Genomic DNA, 26,169 nt, shown 5'->3' on the forward strand with positions numbered 1-26,169 from the left:
CCATAGCAGACAGCATTCAATTCATTTTTTCTCTATTTCATGCTTGAATTGAATGTACTGTAAATATCTGATCGGTTCTCACCGTTCATCTATTAACCCCTTTGCTTCGGACCACCAGTCATTCACATATACTGTACATTAAAACTGCAGACAATGAATCACACCCATTGTCCACAACCAAGGGCCCAGCAGTAGAAAAAAAACTTACTCTCTGCCTAGGGAAGGGGAGGGAGATGGGCACACAACAGTGACAATGACATCACTGAGCCCACTGCACTAAATAATAAAAAAAAAAGACAAGAGCCCCAAAGTATTCCTCTGTGGTGTATATAAAGAAAAAAAACTTACACATTTGATTTTTTTTATCTAGAATCGTAGTGCACAGTGCTGTAACCACTAGTGACTACTCAGCAATTGTTTTTTCATTTGTCTAGTGCAAGGTATCCTAATAAAAGCAAGTGACTAAATGTTTGCTATCGGTTACTGTGCTGTGTGTAAGTTTGCACTACAGTATGTTAGGGATGGACATCGGAAGCCCATCATCAAATGATGCCTGGGCTTCCAACGTCGAGACCTTCGATACAATGGTAGATAACCATCGCCTTAAAAGTATTCCATGGAAAAAACTAGCCAAAGGATTTGCGCATGCGCAGTACCCCTGTAGTGCAGCTGGTATGGAACAAGACTGAGGGCGAGACAGGGGGCGGGGCCCGGAGCAGTTACTGTGTAGGGACAGAACAGGTCATGTCTCAGGCAGACAGAGACAGCCTCCAACGATTATGATGCCTGATGCAGAGAGCTGCAGCCAGGGACAGCGAGGGTTATGCTGCGGGAGGGGAGGGTTAGGTTGTGGGAAAGGTGGGTTAGGGGGGGTTAGGGTTAGGTTACTTACCTTCAGGTGTCGGGATGCCGCTGTCTGTATTCTGACCGGGATCTCGTATCCAGCCCCATAAGGAGACATTGTGACTATTTCTGCAGGTTTGTGCATATATTGTCTATATCGGGATGGTTTAGCCAGCCAATATGGGGGAAACTCTGGGCCGCGGGTGGAGGGCAGTTGGTGAGTTGGCGACGCATGCGAGGACACCTTCTCACTGTATTGTTTGCAAAAAATACAGTGAGAAGACTGAGGAGGGGATTCACAGCGACAGAGCTTTATCGCAAGCTCTGTCCCTGCAAGGGATTTTTGATAAATCCCTGTAATATTTCCTATATTCGCAATGCAAATTTAGGTGAAAATATCACACTACAACCATATTTTAAATTCGGGTTGTAGTACATAGGGCTATGTGAGCAATATCGTGCTCCTAGTAAGAAGGGCATGTCAGATCTGTGAGCCCCTTGAGGAAAGTAGACTAGAAGTAGTAATGAGCCTAAGGAGTATATTTACTATAGTGAGAGTTTTTAGAGTGGAGATGTTGCCTATAGCAACCAATCAGATTCTACTTATCATTTACCTAGCACCTTCTAGAACAGGGCCAGTCAATACATCGATCGCGATCTACCGGTAGCTCGTGGAGCTCTCGCTGGTAGATCGCAACCAACTTGTTGCAGCAACTGGGAAACGCTGGTCCCTGAAGCAGTCAGGGACTAAGGAAGCCTCTGATCGCTTCAGAGGCCAGGATTCCCAGTGATACAGTGCACGGGTGATGTCATGGCATCACCCGTGTCACCCACGATGTGAAGAGCCTTGCATGCCTGCTGATTTAGTTAGATCCAGTCAGCGGCAGGCAGCGTGCGTCTACACTGGAGCGCTGACCATCGTGAAGAGAGGTAAGTACTGCACAGGGGAGAGGGCACCAATACTGGGGGCACAGCATAAGGGACACTACTGGAGGCAAGCATAATATGTAATACTAGGGGCATTATTGGGGGCACTGCATAAGGGGCACTACTGGGGGCATGGCCACAACTAGGGGGGGTTGGAGGTGCGCGTGCACCGGGTGCCGGATCAGGGGCCCATAGCCCCTGCATCTGACAGCGTGGATGCACCCGGCGACGCAGGGAGGCTTCATTTGCCGGATGCCCAATGGGATTTTATTACCAGCGGGCGTCCGGCTCCTTCCCTGCAGTGCAGTGGTAGCCGGAGGCTGGAGTTCTCTCCTGCGACGGTGGAAGCAGGAGCAGGGTTTAATGTAAATATTGTTTGTTGGTTTTTCCTGTGTAAGCGGCACTACAGGGAGCATTACTATGGGGCATTACTATAGGGGCACTGCTGAAGGGGGCATTACTATAGGCACTGCTGCAGGGGGTATTACTATAAGGGCATTACTATAGGGGCACTGCTGAAGGGGGAATTACTATAGGGGCACTGCTGCAGGGGCATTAATTCAGGAGGCATTACTATAGGGGCACTGCTGAAGGGGGCAATACTATAGGGGTACTGCTGCAGGGGGCATTACTATAGGGGCACTGGTGCAGTGTGGAGTAATTTGAATTGGGGATACTATGATTTCGGCAGGACAGACCCCACACCCCCTTTTTTGCATACCACGCCCCCTTTTCCAGGCTCGGTAGATTACAAAAGGTTTTTAGTTTTAAAAGTAGATCACCAAGTCAAAAGTCTGGCCACCCCTGTTCTAGAAGATAAGCTAGAATCTGATGCAACAGCAAGACTTAGTTTAGTGGGAGAAGATATTGATCCTGATGAACATCAAAGGGTGAAAAGTACAGGTTTAGGAAAGCATTTGCAGTTTAGCAAATGGCCACAGCCAGTGGTGTAACTAGGGCAGGGCGAGCGGGGTGCATGCCCTGGGACCGGGGGGGCACCGCCGGCCACGGTACCGGCCCGTCCGCCCTAGTTAGCCAGTGTAGCACCGACCGCAATGAGTCAGCGCTACACATTTACACAGGACCGGCGCTAGGCTTCCAGCGCCGGTCCTGTGCTGCACGCCTGAGCCCTTTCCCTCCCCCTGAGCTCTTGCCCAATAGCGACAGAAGGCGGGCTCAGGCTGTGCATAACACACGCATCGCCGCCAGCGCTGGCGGCGATGCGTGTGTTAAACAGCAGCCAATGAGAGTCAGATAGACTCTCATTGACTGCTGCAGCACCCACTGCAAGAGCCGGACTTCCGTCCGGCTCCTGCAGTGGGTAATGGGACTGACGTCATGACGTCTGTCCCATAATGCTGAGCGCGCCAGCCCGGGCGGGAGCGGCGTCGCGAGCAGGACCAGGAGCAGAGATTCAGGTAAGTATATTTTTTTATATATATATATATATATATATATATATATATATATATTTTTTTTTAACCTATCTGCACAACGGGGGAGGGGGGTGGCTACTACTGGGGGAGGGGTGGCTACTACTGGGGGGACCTCTACTGGGGGAGGGGTGGCTACTACTGGGGGCGCCATTGGGGGGACCTACTCTACTGGGGACTACTACTTGGGGGGGAACTATCACTGGGGGCATTATAAAAGGGGCCTACTACTAGAGGCACTGCACTCGGGGGACCACTACTGGGGGCAATAATAGGAAGGGCCACTACAGGGGGCACTGGATAGGGGGGATCACTACAGGGTGCCTGCATAAGGGGACCACTACTGGGAAAACTGCATGGGGGGGGGGACTACTGCTGGGGGCACTATATAAAGGGCACTGCATAGGGGGGGTACTACTACTGGGGGCACCATATAAAGGGCACTGCATAAGGGGATACCGCTACTGGGTGCACTGCATTGTGGGGACTGCTACTGGGGGCACTGCATTTGGGGGGGCCACTACTGGGGGTACTGAGTAAGGGGAACTAATTGGGGGCTGTATAAGGGGGACCACTACTGGGGATACTGTATAAGGGGCACTACTATGGGCCTGCATAAGAGGGACCACAACTGCATACTGGGGGTACTGTATAAGGGGTACTACTGGAGTTAAGGTGCATATGGATAGGAATGTTCAGCATGAAAATAAAGGGGTGTGTCATGTTGACATGCCCCATTTTTAAGTGACCACGCCCATTTTTTCCCGTGCGCGCCGAAGGCGCGCGCACATCTAGGGTTGTTGGGGGGGGGGGGGCTCCCTTTTCAAATTTGCCCTGGGCTCCAAATACCCTAGTTACGCCACTGGCCACAGTACTTTATTACACAAAGGTTTTATACAACTTCTTGATTAGGCACCAATCACTAGTTTCAACGGGACCTTCTTTTGCTGCATTTTATATGAAAAGGCATATTAAAGCTGTAAATTGTGACACATAAATTATAAATAGATTTACTATTCCGACTTATTTAAGATGTAAATGAGGCACCAATGAGCTATATTTTATAAGAAAATTGTAATTAATAGGGATGTGTATTTCAAAAGTGATGGTAGACAAGACTTTTTTTGCTGACAGTTACATATTTATTATGCTCTGTAATCCTGTAAATGGCTGCACAACGTATATAAGCAGACTGTGCTTCCACATTTTATCTGGTTCATAAATCACATCATACTTAGAAGTTTGTGTCCTATGGGGAGATGTACCTCTGCCTCTCCTATGGGGAGATGTACCTCTGCCTCTCCTATGGGGAGATGTACCTCTGCCTCACCTACGGGGAGATGTACCTCTGCCTCACCTACGGGAAGATGTACCTCTGCCTCTCCTACGGGGAGATGTACCTCTGCCTCTCCTATGGGGAGATGTACCTCTGCCTCTCCTATGGGGAGATGTACCTCTGCCTCTCCTATGGGGAGATGTACCTCTGCCTCTCCTACGGGGAGATGTACCTCTGCCTCTCCTACGGGAAGATGTACCTCTGCCTCACCTACGGGAAGATGTACCTCTGCCTCACCTATGGGGAGATGTACCTCTGCCTCTCCTACGGGGAGATGTACCTCTGCCTCTCCTACGGGGATATGTATCTCTGCCTCTCCTATGGTGAGATGTACCTCTGCCTCTCCTATGGGGAGATGTACCTCTGCCTCTCCTATGGGGAGATGTACCTCTGCCTCTCCTACGGGGAGATGCACCTCTGCCTCTCCTATGGGGAGATGTACCTCTGCCTCTCCTATGGGGAGTTGTACCTCTGCCTCTACTATGGGGAGATGTACCTCTGCCTCTCCTATGGGGAGATGTATAGAGAGAGATAAAAGTGGAGAAGTTGACCAAAGCAACCAACCAGCTTCTGTCATGTATCTAGCACAGTCTTTGAAATGACAGAAGCTGGTTGGCTGCATTGGGCAACTTCTCCACTTTATCTCTCTCCAAGGGGCAGATGCATCAGCGATGTGGTACATTCCACCACTTATCGGGTACATACCGGCCATAATTATGCCAGTATGTAGCTAGAATTCGACTCCAGTCATTAGTGCCTCCGTCATTTCAAACACATGTTCACATTAATACATGGGGGAGAGGTGGTATCAGCTCGCATACCATGCACCGATACCACTAAACCCATACTTACCTACTCTCCCGAAATGGCTGGGAGCCTTCCAAATATCCGATGTCGCTCCCACCCACACAGAAGACTAGGCAAGTTTCCCAGAACCGGCTGTCGCCGGCGTGGCCACCCGTGGCCACCCACTTACTGAGCAAAAGTGGACAGTGGAGGGCGATGACACGATTCACGCTGAATCTCATCATCATAGCCCCATCCCCCACATTACATTGCCTGTAATATCGGCTCTGTACAGCGGGGGGCGGTGCCACGATGACGTGATCGAGACGCCATGCCCCCTGCACCGCCCACCTGCTGTGAACAGAGAGCCAACCTTGCTGCCCCCTCCCATACGGGGCAGCCTAAAAGTCGGTAAGTATGACTAAACCCCATAACGCCAAATAATACATCTCCCCCTAATTTCTTTCTTTCCTTACTTTCTGTCTTATTATGTCTTATTATTTCTTTTTCTTGCTAGATTGATTGAGCAGCTGCCATTTTTGTTTGTTTGTTATGAGTTGCATGAAGGAGCCAGCATTAGTAGGGCATGCTGGTTCTAGTAGTGCTAGTTGAAGTTCCCAGTGGTGACTCCCAGGTAAGCTGGCTCTCAATTTGGATGCATTTATGTATGTGCCTTTATCAGGAGGCCTTACATTTGACAAAATTTATATGTGCCTTTATCATGAGGCCTTATAATTGGTACATTTTACATTTGGGGTGAGCGTTTGGGCGTAGGGCCCCCGGGGCTGGTCTGGCTGGGCTTCCTCAGGGCATCACCACTTAATACACATAGTTGCTTTTCACATCACCTGTTATGTTTGAATTTTATTCATGTAATATTTCACATATATTTTAACCCCTTATTAATTAGTCTTACACACGTATACTTTACACTGCACTGTCGCTCTTTTTCCATTTTTCGTGTAATGCCCTGGGGGGGTCCTGGGCTGGACGTTTTTCGGGGGGTGCACTGCGCCCCGGACGTGAACCTCCTAATGTTAGGGACTGCTAGTGACAGAGAAGCCGTGACGAGGTCTAGCAGCTTTCCATGTATTTGCAAATGCATGCAACCAATATGTCAGAATTCTATGACCATATAGTCTTCATATATTGTTGCAAGTATTATTCAGTGTGCTGAGGAACAATAGGGGGTTAACCCCTCCTCCTTTTTCTACTTATTACGGTTCTTTTCAGGCCCAGCCCAACCATGAGTGGCATCAAATATATGCTTTGATACTAGGCCATATCCCAAGATATTGCATTGTAAAAGGATTATCACTTTCCAGAAAGTTTGACAGGGGAGTTTTAATGGGAGATATGGGATTATGGGTAACTAAGACATTTAGAGTCCTATTTATTAGTTATTAGGGTTTTCACCCGATACATAACAAATACATTTGCATTGCTTATCTCTGAGTTATCGGAGCAGTTTAACAGTACCTGCTTGTCAGGATGGAACATCTGAAAAGCAGTTTTCCTATTGTGAAATCTTTCAGCGAAGGACCTTACCTCTTAGATGACCTTCTGAAAGCTACTGTGTATGCCTGGCCTTCATGCTGAACATAAACACAGTCCAGGTACCAGACAGGGATACAAAACTGTGGACTATAGGCTATAGCGAGTGACTGACACCATCTGAAGAACGTTACCCCATGGGGTCCAAGCTAGGTGAGTTGGGCAAGAATAATGGGGACTGCAGGAGATCTGTCTGATAACTCTAGCGTTAACATTTACATTAGACAAGTACAAATTGAAAGTTTTTTTGTTTTTTTTTAAATAAATAAATATGTAGGATTGGCTTCCCCTTAAGTTCTGCAAGCAGATATAGTGCCAATGAAATGTCACTAACTATGACAAAAGATCTTATTTGTAAATCAAAATTGTATTTTTTTGAGAAAATACAATGTCATTAGTATAATTACCATATTTAGCTTCCTTGTAATATTGTAGACAGAAATAGGGGCGTAGGCACCGGGAAGGCAGAGGGGGCAGTTACCCCCCATGTCTTCTGTTGGTTGGGCAAAGTCTGTGTTTTGCCCCTCTATGAACTTCTACGTAAAAGCGAATGGGGATAAATGAAATTAAATTGGGGGTGAAGCAATAATAGCTTTATTTGAATTCACCAACTGTTGTCATCTCTGTTTACCAAAAATGAAGTTATCTTTTTTTTGTCTTTCTTAGAAGCCCCCCTCATTTTGCTGTCACAATTTGCAGTAAGCACAAGCCGACACACGAGGCCGGGGAGCTGCACTTCCCATTGGCTGTTCTTGTAAGTTGTACGACTATGGAACAGAGAGAGCGAATGATTGCGGCCTGTGGACTGTTTAAAATGTTAGTATCCACAGAAGTAGGCCTGCGCCGCGAAGGGTGCTGGGAGGGGTCCGATTTGATCTCTCTTACAGCACTCTCCCGATAGAAGCCCATAGGCTTCTATAGGGTAACACCATCAGGAAATGGCGACATCCAACGCAACCAAGCCCCGGAGTGCATTGCATTCTGGGGCTTGGTGCATATGAGAAATGTGGTCAAACCCGCATTTTCGGGGTTTGACTGAATTTCTACCTTTGATGTATCCCGCCCATTATAGCCATACTTGCCAACCCTCCGGCATCCTGCGGGAGACTCCCGATTCCATGTAGAGTCTCCCGCTGCCCCAGAAAGTAAACTAAAACCCCCAGATTCCCCACTGCCCGTAGAGAATCCAGACTGCATGAGACGTTGGCGAGCGGGGGGCTGGTTAGCCCTGGGTGGAGCAGGACGAGGACGGCAGGAACCAGGAGGAGCCGATACCCAGCTGACTAAGGCTGAGCTGTCCTGGATACCGTGCACTGCGATAATATCCATACATCTGTACCAGCTATGCCTCCTGCCTAGCAAAGCCAGAAGATGCATTACTCTGCTCCCCCCATCTCCCGGCAATGCCAGGCTGTACCCCACTCGCGCACCTGCAATGCCAGGCTGTGCCTCTCTCACCCCCTGTGATGCCATGCTGTCCACCACTCACCCCCCTGCAATGCTAGGCAGGGCACCACTTACCACCTCCCCCCCTTCCTGTGATGCCAGGTTGTGCACCACCACACCATTTCCTCTTTATGCAATGTTAGGCATTTTCCACCACTCACCATCCCCCCTTTTAATGCCGGACTTTCGATCTCTCTTCTCCCACTCCTTTACAATGCCAGACTGTACACCCCTGCCATGTCAAGTTTGGCACCTCTCTCAAGCTGCTCCCTGCTATGCCATTGTGACCATTGGGAGGTCGCAGAACACACAACTTGCCTTGCACTAATTATCATTTTATGAAACATAATCTCGTTATTAATACAGAATTGAAACTTTTAATAAGTACTGGATAATGATATGGGCATTTAGCAGCTGATCTTGAAGACCTGGCATTGCACCTTACAGTTAGGGTCAGTTGATGTCTACCTCCAATTTGAGGATTATTAAGGCAAATTGGCATCCTCTTTAATTAATTGCATCCTGCACTCTTTAGTTATAATATAACCAAATTACGTTGCCTATTACACTGCATACATACATGGAAGTATGTATGTATGTATGGTTGGTTGTTCCCCTGACGTTCATGGACTACACCTGTAGATGACCATGTATGTTATGGCTGTAGTAATGTGGCATGATCAGTTATGTGATTACTGCTTTCTTATTCCTTTGTAACACAAATGTATGAATTACCTGAGCTTGTAAATGTTTGCATCTTAAGTGACTAGGGGCCTGATTCAGCAAGGATCGCTATTGCAGTTGCATCTGCGATTATGCACGCAGTGTAACTGCGATAGTATGCTAATTCATTGCGATCACTATGCCGCCGCAGCACTACATAAGGACGCCCACTTTACCTTACACACATCCGTAATGTTTAACAAGACTGCAAAGCCATCGGTACAATAGAGTACCATGGCAGCCTCACGCACACTTGCACAAGCTCTGACCTTACTCAGAAATTGCAAACTTCAGCGCACGCTATGAGGCCTCAGGCTGCGTCCGGCATTGCAGTGGATAATTTATGCACGCCCATGCAACGGCGTTCAAACGCACTGGCAAGCCTGCGTTTCTCCGTCCCCCCCGCCACCACCCACAAATGGCATCTGTCAATCACCCTGTGATGGGTCTGCGTAGTCACTGCGATTGCAGTCCCGATCGCAGTGGCCGGTTCGTGCACTGTGATGCATGCGTAATACGCAACAATCGACTGATTGTGTGCGTATTAGCAACTGCGATCCAAGCTGAATCAGGCCCTAGACACACAAAAATGCACATTGCATTTTGATTTATTTTTTTTGATGACTGCACATCTACATCTCTAAAAAGTTGCAGGGCGCATGCATCCCACAGTGTGTGTGCACAAAGTCGCAGAACCCATTGAGTTGCACTGACTTTGTAATGTATTAGGCATTCCTGGGCAGTGACTGGGAGATGGCTAATCAGATGCACTAAGATATTCTGTCTGATGGGCGTGTTAGTGAGTATAGTGGACGTGTCGCAGGAGTGGTGTCGGACTCAGAAGCTTGCCGCACACATTGGGAGCCTCTGAGAGGCAATAGATACGCCAATAGGTGGAGTTAGACATGCCCCTTGCAGGCGCGCACCAATCACTAAGTGTAGTGCGGACCATGAGCTCCGCCTCCTGACTCCCCGCTTAGCAGGTTATGTGTGAGACTTCATGACATCTCTCCCACAGTGGAGAGTGGGCCGGGAGGAGTGGAAAGCGCCAGGAGCGGGGATTCAGGTAAGTTGTGTGTTTTTGGGGTTTTGTGTGTGTGTATATGTAAGGGGCATGGGCACTGACACTGGCACTGCATAGGGAGGGCACTACAGGGGGCACTGTACAGAGGGGGCGCTACTGGTGGCACTGTATAGAGGTGTTCGCCACTACTGCTGGCAGTGTATAGGAGGGGGGCGCTACTGGAGGAGCTGAATAGGTGGTGGCCTGTTCTGGGGGCACTGAATAGGGGGACTACTACTTGGGACACTATAAAGGGTCACTGCATAGCAGGGACTACTACTGGGGGCACTACATAAGGGGCACTGCATAGGGGTAACTACTACTGGGGGAACTATATAAGGGGCACTACTGTAGGCACTGCATGGGGGGACTACTACTGGGGCACTATATAAGGGGCACTAGTGGAAGTACTGCATGGGGGGACTATTACTGGGGCACTATATAAGGGGCACTACTGGAAGTACTGCATGGGGGGACTATTACTGGGGCACTATATAAGGGGCACTACTTGCGGCACTGCAAAGGGGGGGCTACTACTGGGGGCTCTATGTAAGGGGTGGGGGACTACTACTGGGGGCACAACATAAGGGGCACTGCAAAGGGGGGACTACTACTGGGGGCACTATATTGGGGGTGCTGCATAAGGGGAACTAATACTGGGGGCACTGCACAGAGGGGACCACTACTGGGAGGAGGGGGTATTTAATAAATCATGCTGGCTGTATTTATTTGCCTGCTGCATTCATGTTTTTTAGTGATAGAGGTGTGTGTCTGTCTGTGTCAGTGTGTGTGTACCACTGTAGTGGTCCTAAATCCTGTGTAAGCTGTATCTGTCTATCTGTCTGTCTATCTGTCTGTCTATTTGTGGCTACATGTTTTTTCATTGGTTCGGTAAACAAGGATTTCGAAACCCCCCTTTGCCTTGGGTGGGACATAACACGCCCCGTCAACGGAACACTGCGCTGCGCATTTTACTACAAACTATAATCTCCCTGAAATAACTTTTCAAAAGTTGTCAGTATGATCATAGTACATACCATAACCAGTGAGGCAGTGACTATAGAAATAAAAATACTCCCAATCAAATGAGATTAGGCTGTCAACGAAATCTGAATAAAAATTAGGTTAATGACTATAAAAAATATAAATTTTTAAGACGAACAATTGAATTTATCTATCTCTCTAACAGTTATTGTACTTAGTAGTTGATATTAATAATAGTATTTATTTAATAATGTATAAAAAAAATGTTTATAGTAAAATAAACATTGAATCTGGGGATGGCCAACCCTAGAAACACTGACGAAAATGACCATAGGATTGGGAGTCTTTGTATATCTACAGTCACTGTTACAACTGTTGTAAAATGAGATACCACATGCGAGAAAAAGGGGCTCCAGGGCCTATAGTAGTCCTTGGCCTTTTGCCCCCTCATGAAAATTTTCGTCCCTCCTACGCCCCTAGACAGAAACACCAGTATTTTACGGCTGGTACATTATTATTTACAATATTGGCTATGAAACGTCAGGTGTGGCAGGACTACACTTTCATAATGCACAGCAGCTCCTGGTATGTCCGTGGTTTCTCTTCAGTAGAAATAAGTTCCATGTATGACCTTCATGTCATACAGATTGGATACCACAACCCGCATCATTTGGACAGGAGCCTCAGATCATTACTCTGGGCTGATCTTCACTTTTATAGTTACACAGTGGCAAACGCAGGATTTCTAGAGGGAGGTTTCCAAATGCTTGATTTTAGAGTGAGTGTGGCCAGTCCATGAAGAGGGTAGAATTAGCACTTAATCAGCTTTAATATGCATCATACAAAGTATATTGTGTGTCATAATTCCAGCATATAGAGGACCAGCAATCACAGTAAGCCATTAGATGCGGCAGTAGGGCCATCCTGCCTGAGCTGAATGGTTTTATTTTAGATGTGGGCACCATTCCAGAGCATTGGAGCAACTCCGGGAGTCTGGGGCAGCAGCAGAATAACCTAGCACTGTCCTGGACATATATGTACATATTGGGCTCTATAGCAGCACATCCCTTACAGTGAATGTTTTTTCAGATCTCCTAGCTGGTGCACAGGTTATTTATTACTGACGGATACATGTTAAAAGATCCACAGGTGGTGCTGATTACTTCATTTGTGATACTGTGAAGAACATGCAGCACTAATAAAATTCTATTACATTACTATTTCTATTGTGGTCATGGTGTGGGCCGGGGAGGGGGGTTTCCAGGCAGACGGAAACCCCCCCTGCGTTTGCCTATGTTACAGGATGTCCCATCCCTTCCCACATTAGGGGTTCATGGACGAGCAGGAGATAATAAATGAATGCAATGGGTACACTGACCCTAGTCAAAGTCCCCTAACATGGTATTTACCCCTGTAATCTAATTCTCTGTGCCACAAAGGGGAGAGGCAGCGAGGACTCAGCAAACCTTACACACTGATTACTTTTCTGAAATCAGCTTAGTGTTATCGCAGGAATAAATAATACAGCAATTGCCTTAGGTATTATGAACACATTAACGCTTATACAGTATGTACATTTTATGAATAATACATGAGTCAAATTAGCAGAGGTTACAGGAAAATATCACTCTTTATAAAAGTGTCTCTTAGAAATAAAACAAACATACTGTAGGGGTTTGTGTATGCTGAGTTAAACTATATACTTGCATTACTGAGAGATGAGTCATTTGCAGTCATTATGCTGTTACAGTACACTGTATTTTTCTAAGATTGGCGCAATTTTATTTATTTTTTACAATGTTTTGTTTACTTAATGTAATGCTGGTAGAGTTTATGCTGTGGAGCGTCGTAGCCAATTTAAAGACCAGCAATAATCGACAGACAAAATATATTGGTACCAGTGACGTGCTGTGAGATTAATGGCTGGGGAGGCACACATGGAGATGGCTCTCAGTTGCTGGGAGCCTGTCTCACCCCCTACTCACATTCTACCTTCTATTATACTATACCACAGGATAGCCCTACCCACCTCTCCTAATGGCCATTATCATCAACTGGCTTAAAGAGCTGACTGTGACCAAGTACTGTATGTTCTGTTCCAGGTCCCGGTTCCATTCCACATTTTACATAGTTGCCATAAATTTGTACTGAGCCAAAGCATCCAATTAAAAATCAGTTTTTATCTGCCTAGAGTTTGAAGGGGTGCTAGGGTTGCACCATTAGCGTGACACGCTTTTTCTGTGCTTTAGACAGAAATTTGAGACAGCTTGCGCTGAGCTATGTGCACATGTCATATACCATTATTTCGGGAGTGTATCTGGCTATTCTGGGGTGCCTTATTTATTTTTATATGAATGATAGTTATCGTGATTTTAACCTAAATATGAGAATAATACAAGAGCCATGAATTAGTTTTCAATGAAATGTGTAAGTATGCTCGGAAATACCTGTTTTGGCAAATACAGAATTAATGTTTGCAGCATACAGTGCATCCGGAAAGTATTCACAGCGCATCACTTTTTCCACATTTTGTTATGTTACAGCCTTTCTTCAAAATTGAATAAATTCATTTTTGTCCTCAAAATTCTACACACAATACCCCATAATGACAAATTGTAAAAAGATTTAAAAAAAAACCCCTCTAAGCTATCACATGTACATAAGTATTCACGGCCTTTGTCATGAAGCTCAAAATTGAGCTCAGGTGCATCCTCTTTCCACTGATCATCCTTGAGATGTTCCTACAGCTTAATTGGAGTCCACCTGTGGTAAATTCAGTTGATTGGACATGATTTTGAAAGGCATACACCTGTCTATATAAGGTCCCACACTTGACAGTGCATGTCAGAGCACAAAACAAGCCTGAAGTCCAAGGAATTGTCTGTAGACCTCCGAGACAGGACTGTCTCGAGGCACAAATCTGGTGAAGGGTACATAAAAATATCTGCTGCTTAGAAGGTCCCAATGAGCACAGTGGCCTCCATCATCTGTAAATGGAAGAAGTTCGGAACCACCAGGACTCTTCCTAGAGTTGGCCGTCCGTCTAAACTGAGCGATCGGGGGAGAAGGGCCTTAGTCAGGGAGGTGACCAAGAACCCGATGGTCACTCTGTCAAAGCTACAGCATTCCTCTGTGGAGAGACGAGAACCTTCCAGAAGGACAACCATCTCTGCAGCATTCCACCAATCAGGCCTGTATGGTAGAGTGGCCAGATGGAAGCCACTCCTTAGTAAAAAGCACATGGCAGCCCACCTGGAATTTGCCAAAATGCACCTGAAGGACTCTCAGACCATGAGAGACAAAGATTGAACTCTTTGGCGTGAATGCCAGGCGTTCTATTTGGAGGAAATCAGGCACTGCTCATCTCCAGGCCAATACCATCACTACAGTGAAGCATGGTGGTGGCAGCATCATGCTGTGGGGATATTTTTCAGCGGCAGGAACTGAGAGACTAGTCAGGATAGAGGGAAAGATGAAAGCAGCAGTGTACAGAGACATCCTGGATGAAAACCTGCTCCAGAGCGCTCTTGACCTCAGACTGGGGCGACGGTTAATCTTTTAGCAGGACAACGACCCTAAGCACACTGCCAAGATATCAAAGGAGTGGCTTCAGGACACCTCTGTGAATGTGCTTGAGTGGCTCAGCCAGAGCCCAGACTTGAATACGATTGAACATCTCTGGAGAGATCTAAAAATTACTGTGCATCGACACTTCCCATCCAACCTGATGGAGCTTGAGAGGTGCTGCAAAGAAGAATGGGCGAAACTGCCCAAAGATAGGTGTGCCAAGCTTGTGGCATCATATTCAAAAAGACTTGAGGCTGTAATTGCTGCCAAAAGTGCATCAACAAAGTATTGAGCAAAGGCTGTGAATACTTACGTTCATGTGATTTTTTTTTTAATTAAATTTGAACAAATCTCAAAAAAATACTTTTTACACGTTGTCATTATGGGGTATTGTGTGTAGAATTCTGAGGAGAAAAATTAATTTATTCCATTTTGGAATAAGGCTGTAACATAACAAAATGTGGAAAAGTGATACGCTGTGAATACTTTCCGGATGCACTGTATATATTAAAAAGAGGGTGAAGCTGTATCTCAACTGTGATTAGCATTTGGTTGGCCAGCCCTTGACTTAAGCACAGCCGCACAGCATTTAGGCATTGACGAAACCAGGTTTTATAGAAGCAAAGATGATTGTATCCCAGGCCGCGATAAGAGCTTGAGTCAGTTCCCTCTTTATTGGGGATGCGTTTATGATGCCGACCGCCGGTATCTCCGCTACAGAATCCCGGCGAGGGATAATTAACCTACGCCGGGAGACCGGCGCCCGGCGTCCCGATCGAAGGGATGCCGAGCGCGGACAGCCGCGGGGGGGTGCAGGGTTAGGTTTAGGGTTCCGGGGGGGGACTTAGGGTTAGGCACCCCCCCAAGAGTTTAGGCTAGGGGTAGGGAGGGTTAGGGTTAGGCACCCCATGGGGGAACTTAAAGGCACCCCCCCGGGGGACTTAGGTTTAGGCGGCGGGCGGCAAAAGGGGGGTTAGGTTTAGGCACTTAGAGGGGGGATTAGGGTTAGGCACAGTGGGGGGAGGTTAGGGGTAGGCACCCCTAAGGGAGGGTTAGGTTAGGGGGTAGATTAAGTTAGTTGATACTTACCTTGTAGACGATCAGGATTTCCATCCACGTCGGGCTGGCGCTACCAGGGTTTGAACCGCCGGCCATGTGGCCGGCGGTATAACGTATGTATTCCCTTTATTGTGGGCTTATTCTTTCAGATCTCCTTCCAAACCTTGTGCCACAAATTGTCAGCCGTTTACAGTCAGGGGACTGTCCAATAAATGTCAGCAAACTGATGTAATGTAAAACTTCATGAGTTTTTCTTTTTGGCTTGGTCTATTGTCATCTTGAAAGACTAACAGGGGTATTCAATTTGGAGCGAAAAGTTCGGAATCGTCGATAAATTATCACCGATGACGTCATTTTCGCCGATTTCAATTTATCCACGTATTCAATTTCAAAGACTTTTCGCAGGTGCAAAAAGTCTTTGAAAAAAAATGGGGATAACTTTTCACCATGTCTTACATGTCGAAAAAAAGTGCAGAATTGTGGTTTAGGGGTGCAGGCTTAAAAAAAATAGCCTGCACCCCTGGGAATGACATTTAAAAAATAACTGTGTCAAAAAAAGTGTTTTTTTTTAAAAAAAAAAATAGGGACAATCCAAAAAATGTATTAAAAAATTTGGGGTGAAAAGAAAAAAAAGGAAAAAAAAGTGTTTAAAAATAGAGAAATAGGTTCAGGGCTATTCTGCAAATATGCGGCAGGTGTTTTCTAGAATAGACTATTAGTGGCAGGTGCATTTTTCAGAATTAAAAAAAAAACACTTTAGGGACATAAATGGGACCACTTAAAAAAAATAAATAAATAAGCTAAGTGCTCTTCTGCATCACTTCTTCAATGTCTGGAAAAAACACCTGCAGCCACTATTTAAAACCCCAACTTACTTTTGCAGGCTAAAACGTCAAGACATGGAGGTACCCATAGTGATCCCCCATGTCTGGACAGCTTTAGGGGGTCCTACAATTTATTACAGATAGCTCCTGTTTCGCCGGCTCCCGTTTTTGGAACTTTTTAATTGAATACGGGGATAAAGCGGGCGCGCGCCCGATACTTTATCCCCAGAAAAGCTCCGATGTGGAGCGAAAAGTACAGCACGGACTTTTCACTCCAAATTGAATATGGCTGTAAGGTGGAAATGTAGTAAACCTTCGAAAGAGATAAGGTGGAGAGAGATAATTACCAACCAATCATCTTCTGACTGCCTTTTTTACAGGCTGTGTTTGAAAAATAACAGTTTGGAGCTGATTGGTTGGTACTTTATTTCTCTCTAATTTATCTCCCCTCTTCTCCTCTAGACTTAGTACATCTCCCCCTAAGGATGGGATGTATCATGTATTGCAATTAGATAGCAATAAATCCCCCCTCCCTATTCACATGCATCTTAGTGTTTTTTTAACGCCGGTATGTACGAATACTTATCTACCTAACGTAGAGCTGTCTCGTCAAAGTACTGACTTCCGCGTTATGGCTCAAGAGTCCTAATGCGTATGCGGAGGGGCCAGAGACTTTTATACGAAAAAAAGTCTGTAGGATTTTATAGGCAACGCCATCTGGAGGGTGGTAGGTTCAGAGGAAATTTGAGGAAAAATTACTTCACAGAAAGGGTCGTGGATATGTGGAATAGCCTCCCATCAGAGGTGGTAGAGGATAATACAGTAGAGCAATTTAAACATACTTGGGAAAGCAGGGGCGTTTCTAGAGAGGAGGGGGCCCGTGTGCAGTCTCCGACACGGGCCCCCTCCTCTCCATCCGGCGCTGAGCTGTGCGCGGCCAGCGCCGGAGTTATAGACTTTGGGCACTAGAGTGCACCCAGAGTCTATAGAGTATGTGCAGGTCACCGGGAAAATGGTCACGGTGGCCATTTTCCCTGTACTGTGCATGCGCAAACAACGGGAAAATGGCTGTGGCGGCCATTTTCCAGTCGTTTTTACAGCGCCGGACCCTGGCGCAGACGTGGGACTCCGGAGAGGTTAGTAATACTATGGGTGCAGGGTGTGCGGGGCCCCCCTGGACCAAGGGGCCCGTGTGCCCCGCACACCCTGCACCCATTATAGATACGTCCCTGTGAGAAAGACTTAAGGATAACTTCACAAAGAACTAAGGATCACATAGGTTAGAGGTTACCATTAGATTAAAAAAGGGGCAGACTAGATGGGCCAAGTGGATATTATCTGCCGTTAAATTTTATGTTTCTATCTATAGATGGCTTTGCCTAACGGGCTCTAGCTCCAGAAAGTAATGCTTTGCAGAGCTCAGCTCGATGGGCATGGACACATTGCAGCCTTCTATAGACTTCTATAGGGCTTGCTGTTGCAGGTCCGCAGCAGATAGGAACAAAACAACATTTTTAGTAATGACACGTCCCACCCTAAATCTTTGTTCGGAAACATTATTTACGTCCAATGTTAGTGCCGACCAGAATTGCTGCCTATTTCATTGTAATTGTATTGATTTTGGTAAACTTTGCAAAGATAATAATAGCATAGCACATATACATATTGTAAGGAAAAAGAATAATCAAAAGCTAAACCTCCTGAATGAGCCAATTGACTATCAATTAGTTCAGTAACAGTATCAGTGATTACTGCAGCTTCTACGTAATTTGGTTATATGATTTAGTTGTTGAAAGGTGTAATGTGTATGTGCAAATGTGATAATGATCAAAGACAATGGGGGGGGATTCAATTGTTTGTTGCGGGTCCAAAAGTTATGAAAGAATTCTCGCACTATGAGTATACAATTAATATTACATGTAGTTTCAGGTTGCAGAGTAGATTATTAAGTAAAAGGGAACTCTTGTATGTGACATGGTTATGGTATTTTGTTGCTCCATGAAGTTCTGTAATTGACTCTTGGGGCCAAATGTAATAGCCTCAAAACCGACCTGTTTTGCTTTTAAACTAATTGCCGCTTTAAATCTTGTTAGTATGTCTGCGGAATCGCTGCGGCTCCAACAAATGATGGGCTATTACATTTGTCCCTTAAAGTGAGTATTTCCGTCCTTTTTTTATTATTTCTTGAGCAATTGCTTTGTGTTCTTCTCTGTGTTTATTTTATCAGCTACTGTAGTAGATTTTCCTTTCCAGCCTGGGTTTGTATTCCTCTGTAAACACCCAAGGCAGGCATACACTGTCTTTGAAATTGCTAAGATCTGATGCTGATGATTTGATGTTATCATTATTTACACCCTGTTACTATCCGACTATAAAAAAAAAAAATATTGTTTGGATTTCTTCGCCTGTACGCTGTTTTTGTGAAATAATCTAAAACAAAAACAACTAGTTTGAATATTTTTTACAAAAAATGTCTGGCTTGTGAAAATTGCAGAATTGGAATTGTGGACTGTTAGTATTAATACAGTAACTGTTAGACTTGGGTAGACTGTTGCCAGGGTAGGACATACAGACACTAATGGAATGCAGAGAGTTCCCTTATAGAGGTGACAGCTGGACCTGGCATTTTATGGTCTATAAGCCAATTAAGAGAGATGGTGATGAGGCCTGTGTCTTTCCTTGCTGTCTCACCAATTGTCTACCTGTAATGATGAAAGCAGTGTACAGTATAAGTCTCACTCCTGATTTCTATCCTGTCCTTAATAATAATAACAGCAAACAAATTCAGGCATATTACAGGGGAGATGTATCAAAGTTTGGAGAGTGATAAAGTGGAGAGAGATAAAGTACCAACTAATCAGCTCCTAACTGTCATTTTTCAAACATAGCCTGTAACGTGACAGCTAGTAGCTGATTGGTTGGTACTTAGGCCCTGATTCAGACCCGCTTGATGCCGGAGGCAGCTTGCAGGTGTGAAGGGTGTTTTTCTATTTTTTTTTTACCGGCCTTCTTGCCGCTCGCTAAGCTGTGGGTGACCACCCACAGCTTTAGCGAGCGGCCAGGTGATGTTCGCGATGGTCTTGACCATTGCGACCATAGGGGCTTGCGACGAGACCCTTGTGGTAGGGTCTTGTCTGCTGCAAGCCCCAGTGAGCTTCCAGCTCTAATAGAGCCGGAGGCTCACCACTGACATCACGAGTGATGTCAGTGGGGTCGCCTCCAAACAGCAGGCATTCCTTCGGGAACGCCTCCGTTTGGCCAGCCACTCCCCCACGACCCGCCTACCAACATCGACGGCTGCCCCTTTTGGATGCGAGCGCCGGAGCAAGTGATTTCTCGCTCGCTCGCTCCGAGGCTCGTGCAAGTGCAGTGCGCATACCGCGCGTACGCACTGCCCGGCCATCGACCCGCTTGCGAGTGCATAGCGCTTGTGAGCGGGTCTGAATCAGGCCCTTAATCCTTAACCACTTTATCTCTCTCCAAACTTTGATATATCACCTCCTAAAAGTTGCCTCCAACATAAATTAATTTGAATTTTTACTAGTACATATTACTTTGCGTAACCAACTTCTGTACAAGAAAGTACATACTGACAAAAGTAAGAATATAACACTAACGACCTGTTTACTATCAGCATTGAGCCCCCATTCCCACAATATTCTTGTGCTTGATTGAGACAAATGTGTGAAAATAAGCAGAAATTGTGGATGTCTTTACTGTGGCTCCCGTCACCACAATTGTCACCTGTCGATGACACTCTAAAATGAAGAATTGAACTATAGATAAAGATGAGTGGACGCTGTCTGACCAACGGATGTCAAATGTGGAAAAAAAATATATAAAAAATCTAATAATATTATTTAATAGTAATGTATTTTATATGATTATTACTATTAAAGATACAAATATTTGTTTCCACATTTGACGTCCGTTGGTCAAACGGCGCTGCACTCATCTTTATCAGTTTTTCAATTACTTGATTGGTATTTGTTTGTCCATTCATGTATTTTCCTATATAAGCTGCACTTACATGTGGCAGATCTCTGATGGGAAGAGATATGCTAAGCCTTGGAGAGAGATTAAGGGGTCTATTTACTAAGCAGTGTTAGGAGACAGAGTGAAAAGTGATAAGAAAGTGATAAGGTACCAGCCAATCAGCTCCCAACTGCCATCTCACAGGCTGTGTTTGAAAAATGACAGTTGGGAGCTGATTGGCTGGTACCTTATCACTTTCTTATCACTTTTCACTCTGTCTCCTAACACTGCTTAGTAAATAGACCCCTAAGTGAAGAGAGATAAAGTTCCAACCAATAAGATCATAACTGTCATTTTTCAAACACAGGCCCATATTCAAGTAGTTTCGCATACGCGTTAAAGTTTTACTTGCTGGACTTTTCACCTACATCGCGTATTTTAGCTGCGGAAACTTATCGTGCGCGTGCCCGCGATTCGCCCTATTGAATTCCAAAAGACGCAAAAACGGAGACACGCGAAGTCAGAACAGGCGAAAGGTGGTGTCAGAATCGGGGGAATCCCCCAAAAAGATGCAGAAACATTGGGGACCTATGTGGTAGTGCCCGATTAGCCGTAATCCAACTGTTTTGGGTACTTAAGTTCGCACAATTGCCACTAATTAGAGTATTTGCACAAGTGGTGAAGAATGGCATAAAGCAGTATTTTTTGGAGAAAATAAGTAGTCCTATCAAATTGGGGGTACATGAAAATGGGTGCTAGCATATTTTAATGTCTCTAAAGTGCGGTTTTAATAATTGTGAATTTCCACCATCATAAAAGCAACTGCAATCCCAAAAACACTTGACCCCTCTTAGAGCACCCCCCACTTTGTGTTTTTTCGCCCCCAAATTCAAAGTAAATTTTTGGGGTGTTCCTCACTTTCTTTTTAGGTTTTTTTTTTACGCAGTTGTCCTTTGTTGGTCTGTCCAAAGGGTGCTGGGAGGTTTCCCCACCTTAGCACCTCAAATTTAAAAATTTGTACTTATTTTCTCCTGCTATTCAGAGCCGAATCTGTTTTGCCTATTACATTGCATTGATTTTCCACGTACATGAAAAGTGGATGGAATTGAATACGGAGATAAGTCTCCGCCTGGTGAGAAGTCGCAATCGGCGATACTTCTTCGCGGATGTCGGCTTTTTGCTTCTAATTGAATACGGCCCTAAGCCTGTAAACTGACAGATAGGAGCTGATTGCTTGGTACTTTATCTCTCTGTACATCTCCCCCAGGATGTTTAAAAATTCTTCTCGCTTTAGGTGGGTAAAAGTTTCTACAGCCACCTGCTGAAGCTGCGACACCGCCCTAAAAACACAATCTCCACCCCTTCAGACTCATTTAAATATGTCATCCTGAAAGGCAACGTCTAATTGTTATATTTGGGTACAGAAAGGGTTACTATATTAATAAGGAACCTATGGTCCTTATTTCCACGTTCTGTGGCTGACTAAACCTAGGTTTCATGCAGACTTGGAGGCAGACAGCCACAGAGCCTGTCAGTTATTCATATGTGTAATTCCTATGTGTCCCTTATTAAAGGGCTAACTTGGCAGCTCTAGTCACAGATGGCTGCATTGAGCAAGCAACAATGCCTCAATTGACCCAGCAACTCACTTTCATTAAATAGATCTTAATCTTATACCCAGCAGTCGACGACCTTCTAAACACTTGGCTCACCTGTACAATGACACAAAGTTAGGCGCATATTGTCTGATGCAGGCTTTAACTTCAGTAGGTTAGAGAGCGTATCTTGCACATTATAACACTGCACAAGCTCTGGAACCAAGTGTAAGCGACTACAAGCAATCTCAACACTCAGCATCTACGCTTTTGATTAGTGGCGTATTTTACCGAGGCAGTTTTACAAGGGCAGCAGCCTCCTCCCAGCCCCCTGTGAGCCCCCAGTATATGAATTAGCACTGACAGTGCCTTCCCATTGGAAGCGATTGCTTCTATTCGCACACAAAACAGATAAATCTGCTAGGGCTAGGGATCTACCCAGAACGCTTCTCAGAGGCAAACAGTTTATTTTGGCTTTTTTTGGCCAGCAGGTTTGCAGCAGGTAAATCTGATGCTTTGTGTACGTTTAGTGGGGGGAAATTGGGATAGCAAATTCTGTTAGAAAGTGAGGTTTGTATTTTTACCCCTTAGTAAGTAAATACCACAATCATGCAGATATTGCCAAACCAAGACCAAGAGCCATATTCAATTTAATTCGCACCCGCGGTACTTTTTCGACTCCCGGACTTTCCCCCTACTTTGCCTGTTTTGCATGCGGAAAAGCATTGCGCACGTACCCGCGTATCACCGTATTCAATTTGAAAGTACGCCAAAACGGGACCCGGCGAAACTGAAACAAGCGGAAAGTCCTGTCAGATTTGGGGAAATCATCCTCACACTCCCCAAAAGATGCTCTGAAGGTATTTGGTCTTTTTAAACGGGCTCAATAGCTGCTAAATAGCATTTTTGTATAACGGGGTGAAGAATAGTATTCAGGAGGTTTTTTAGCAGAAAATAGCTTATCCCAGCAAATTTAGGGTACTTGAAAGTGGGGGTCAGCATATTCTAAAGTTAGTAAAGTTAAGTTTAAAAAATTGTGAAAAATCCACCTGCCGCAAGCACCTGCAATGAGAAAAACACCTGAGGCATAGTTGGGGACCGCCCTGGAGTCTAGTTCGTTAGTTTTTAACTTTGTCCCCCAACTTTTTTTTTTCGCCCCCAGAATGAAAGTGATGTTTTGGGTGTGTTCTAAAGTGGGTTTTTTTAGTTTTTGACACAGTTTCCCTTTGGGGGACTGTCTGAAGGCTGCACAGGGGGTTCCCGCAATGTTGCACCCCAAAACCCCAATTCTGCACTTTTTTCCGTCTGCTATTCATAGGAGAAACTTTTTCGCCTATTACATTGCATTGACTTTCTGCCTAGGCGGAAAGTCTTCCAAATTGAATCCGACAATAATTTTCCGCCTGGCGAAATGACGTCTTCGGCGAAACTTTTTCGCCGATTCCAGCTTTTCGCTCCAAATTGAATACGGGCCTTAGTAAATTCACCCCCATTGTCTAAATATCCTATCCTCTCAGTTAACATCAAAGTGTAAGGTTGGGTACACACTAGAGCCATATGGGTACGATATGTCGTTTTGAGGCAAATTGGAACGCGCTGTAGTTTCACAGGAGAGAGGCTCATCTCAAATCTGACAATACTACTTTTGCAATAATATTCATTTATTTTGTAATCTTTTAATCCATATACAGTATTTAATGGGAAGAGTGTTAACATTTCCAGAAAGTGTTGCTAGCTTTGTACAAGCTGGTAGTGAAAAGAACAGTAAATAATAACTTAAGCAGTTTTCAAATAATGTATCTGCCCCCTCCCCTGTAAGTCAAGAAGGGCTTACATTTTAATAATAACATTAAAAAAAATTGTACCCACTGCATGTCATCAGGCCACCCACAGAATTTCCACTAGGTCCATTTAGGCACAGTTCAGCTTGAGCTCAGTGTGCATTAAAGTGTAGAATTAATATGCACTGCTAGCCGTATTCAGTTCCCACTTGGGTTTCTATGACACCGTGCTCTTAAGGTGCCTACACACTAGAGGATGTGCTCACGATGCAATATCGTTAGTAATTTCCCCTGAACTCTCCCCGGGCACTCCAGGACAACATGTGCAGCAAAAGCTGCACGATGTGTCAGAAGGTCTGTCGTGCACGATCTAAAGACTTGCCGATCTTTAGATCATGCAGGATAGCAGATAGATGCGTGCATGGATCAGGGATATCCGTGATACATGCGCTGTTCTGTACCAGACTACTGGTCAAGGGAGAGTCCACCATCAGGCTCCCTGACTGCAAATGCTTCTAACCCACCGTATTTCTAATGCAAAAGCTAATGATGTGATGTCACTAGGAATTCGTACGGGTGTGGTATTATAGGTCGAAATTCAAAATGTCGACGGGGTAGTAATGTCGACATGGAACATTCATTCATTAACATTCAGAATGTCGACACTGATGTAATCTCAACATTGTTGAAATGTCGACAATGTGTTTTTAGTGTAATTCTAACGTTAACCCTAATCCTAACCTTGTCCAGACTAATTTACATAGCTGTACAGTAGGGAGTACTGTAGGTCATAACAACCAACATTTTTGGCAATCAGGCCACAGTCCTGGCTATCAGAACAGCAGGATATTCCCCCAGAATATAGACTGTCTTGCCTAAATGAGGAAACTTTGGAGGTAAGTTATACTGTATTTTATTATTTTTTACATCTCAGTTTCAATAAATATTAACCCTAAACCTTAATAATAAGTGTAATTAATTGCAGCTGATGCACATAAAAATAGGAACATTACAGTAGGTCAATACTAAAAAAATAAAACATTTTCAGAAAAAAAAAAAATTCAGGGGTAAATCTTTAAAACCTTGGAAATTAGAGGCAAATGGCAACAACCACTTGAAAGTAGCACAACGCTGCATATTGTAGTCTGAGCCGGGCTAATTTAGTGCATGCAAAGAAAAAAAAAAAGATTTGCAGCGCCGCGTGCTGGGGAGGGGGGGTGCTCTGAGCCCCCTCAGCCTGGCGCAAAGCTAGGGGGGGCGCGATCAGTGTGATCGCTCCCCCGCACAGGCATAGAAGACTGCTGTGGCTGCTGCTCAGCACGCTGTGTGCTGGGCTGCTGTAATGGAGGGGCGCTGGACCCAGGCCCCCACCGGGCCCCTCAGGAAGCCCGGGCCCGGGTAATCTGTACCCGCTCCCCCCCCTCTCGGCGACCCTGGTAGAGAGGCACGCGGGGCCCCGGTAAAGAGGGGGCATGGCCTAATTGCAGCAGGTGTGGCCACGCCCCCTTGAAAAAAATTGTTTTGCAGCGCCGCTGGGCGCCGGGGAGGGGGCGCTGTGAGCCCCTCAGCCCGGCGCAAAGCCAGTGGGGGGCGCGAGCAGTGTGATCGCTCCCCTCTTCAGGCATAGGTGATTGCTGTGGCTGCTGCTTAGCAGCCGCAAGCACTCTCCCACTGCAGCCCAGCACACGCTGTGTGCTGGGCTGCTGCAGAGGGAGGGAAGAAGTGAGGGGGGGCGGCGGCAGACCCGGGCCCCCGCCGGGCCCCTCTGGAAGCCCGAGCCTGGGGTAAACTGTACCCGCTTCCCCCCCCCTCTCGGCGCCCCTGAGTGCATGAACAAGAAAATGCAATAAATATGACATGCCGGGCATTGTAGTGCCCCAATGTCTGCAGCAACAGGATAAAGGTAACCTGCATGGCTACACTAAATAAACTATTGATCACAGATAAAAGTACTGATGATTAAAAAAATAAAATAAAATGGTGAACCGTATCAGTTGTAAAACTTTGTAATACAGCAAAATGAACTGTCACATGTACCGATTAATTAGTATAGTATTTCTTCTTGAAACTTGCTTTAAAAGTTTGTTAACTGTTTTATATAGACATCTAGCTAACAAAATAGCTGGGGGCAAAAATGTAAAGGTGACTCATCTATCTCACTATTTACCAAAAGAAGAACTCTGCAGATATTAGTGATATATACTGTGTTCAGCTAAATAACGCAGCATACTGCAATTTACTGTATCAAGCTACAGAAAGCAAGCTTTCACAAA

General features: G+C 45.5%; 1 protein-coding gene across 2 annotated transcripts in view; it reads right to left on the minus strand.

Moving 5' to 3' along the window:
- Positions 1-26,169, minus strand: part of TNR (tenascin R) — a 459,197-nt gene that overhangs the window by 145,058 nt on the left and 287,970 nt on the right. The gene's annotated exons all lie outside the window — the stretch shown is intronic.

The sequence above is a fragment of the Taudactylus pleione genome, unplaced genomic scaffold, assembly GCF_031769625.1.
Source record: "Taudactylus pleione unplaced genomic scaffold, aTauple2 ptg001123l, whole genome shotgun sequence".
In the NCBI taxonomy this organism is placed as follows: domain Eukaryota; kingdom Metazoa; phylum Chordata; class Amphibia; order Anura; family Myobatrachidae; genus Taudactylus; species Taudactylus pleione.